This window comes from Plectropomus leopardus, unplaced genomic scaffold, assembly GCF_008729295.1.
Source record: "Plectropomus leopardus isolate mb unplaced genomic scaffold, YSFRI_Pleo_2.0 unplaced_scaffold8715, whole genome shotgun sequence".
NCBI lineage: Eukaryota > Metazoa > Chordata > Actinopteri > Perciformes > Serranidae > Plectropomus > Plectropomus leopardus.
Window position 1 is genome coordinate 1 of NW_024696072.1, and position 1,706 is coordinate 1,706.

The 1,706-nt window shown below is 42.4% G+C and overlaps 1 long non-coding RNA gene across 1 annotated transcript; it reads left to right on the forward strand.

The window, feature by feature from the left end:
• The first annotated feature begins 893 nt into the window (after positions 1–893).
• LOC121940449 lies at positions 894–1,478 on the forward strand. Its single transcript, XR_006105628.1, has 3 exons — positions 894–929; positions 1,022–1,138; positions 1,417–1,478. It is a non-coding gene; the product is annotated as an uncharacterized LOC121940449 (long non-coding RNA).
• Positions 1,479–1,706: the final 228 nt, after the last annotated feature.

Here is a 1,706-nt window from a genome sequence, read left to right on the forward strand (position 1 = left end):
TGTTGTTGTTGTTGTTGTTGTTGTTGTTGTTGTTGTTGTTGTTGTTGTTGTTGTGTCACACTGCCCTCTGGTGGTCAGATGACAACAGGACTCAGGTCAGATCAGCTGTTTTCATCCTCAGGATTCATGTTTATCCACAAAAAGATCATCTGTAAACTGAAGATTTGACATATCAGAAAATATATATGATGACATGTAATCAATATTTTTCTTTGATCTGAAAAATTCCCTGAAAAATGAAAAGACCCAGTCGGTCGATTCAGAAAAAATATTATTTTAACAAAATAAACAAATATTATATTTAGAAGTAGAGCTAAGTGTTTCCAGGCAGGTCAAAAAGTAAAAAAAAAAAAATTATTAATTTCAGGGCAATTCCCTGAAATTAATAATCCAATCATTTCACAATCCAATAATTTCATAATCCATGCCCAAAAACAGCTTTTGGGGACAGTCCTGGTTTTATTGGATTCTATGAGGTTCTGATAGTTAACTCGTTTTTTGCAGGGCGCTCCGGGTCCTCTGGGGCAACAGGGCCCTCAGGGGCCTCCAGGATTCCCGGGTCCTCAGGGTCCACCAGGACAGAAGGGCCAGCGAGGAGACGAGGGGCCGACAGGAGCTGTGGGACTGAAAGGAGATTTGGTGAATCAGCGCAATTCTTTTTGTTTTTCTGACCCGGAGACAAGATGAGTCATCACAAAACAATCTATTTTAAAAATGCTATTATGTCACGTTAGTTCATTTCACTTTTACTGGAATAAAATCAGAAAGTAATTCCAGTCAGGCGGTTAAAGCGATTCAACTTCTGAAGGTTTTCCCGTCCTGATGTGGTTTTTAACCCCAAACTGTCACACCGTGACTCACTTTAACTCTGTTTGCTATTTCAGGGAAGTGTCGGCGTTCCCGGTTTTCCAGGTTTAGAGGGAGTCCCGGTAAGGAGCCCCGCCCTCTCAGCCTCTCATCTGATTGGCCCATACACAGTGAGGTCAAAGGTCAGACTGTGAGCGTGTCTTTGTGTGTTCAGGGTCACCCGGGTCCTGCCGGAGGTCCTGGTTTTCCTGGACTGGACGGATGTAACGGAACCAGAGGAGAGAGGGGAGAGCCTGGACTTTCAGGAGGACAAGGACCTGATGGAGAACCGGTGAGAGTCGCTGATCGATCAATAACATGATCAATAACATGATCGATCAGTAACACGCACTAAATGTTAGACTATTCAGGTTTATGATTATCAGTATGATTTTCTTACGTTTTCTCTTTCTTTTTTTATTTCTTTCTCTTTTTATTGACGTTTTATTTATTTGAGTGCAAAAAAATGAATTTCTTACAGAAAAAGCGTGTGAATGCTGGAGGTGTTAAAGGGTGAACTGCATCCACACAATACCGTCATCACCATGGTAACATTGTTTAATTCTGCAGGGTTTTCCAGGACTGAAGGGATTTCCAGGAGATCCGGCATTCTACTTCATACAGTACCCTGGAATACCTGTAAGAACTGTAACTGTACTTGTACTGAAGTATCGAGTACTCGCTGCAGCTCCACAGACGATCACTGATTATGGGATGTTTTTGAAAGTTTTTGGGAACTCCTCTCCGTCACTGAGCACATTTGCATGATAGTGTGTATGTTTGGATGCTGATGCTTCGACACGAGCGGAAACTTACGTTAGCGTTTGTGTTACAGGGAGACGTCGGCGCTCGTGGACTTT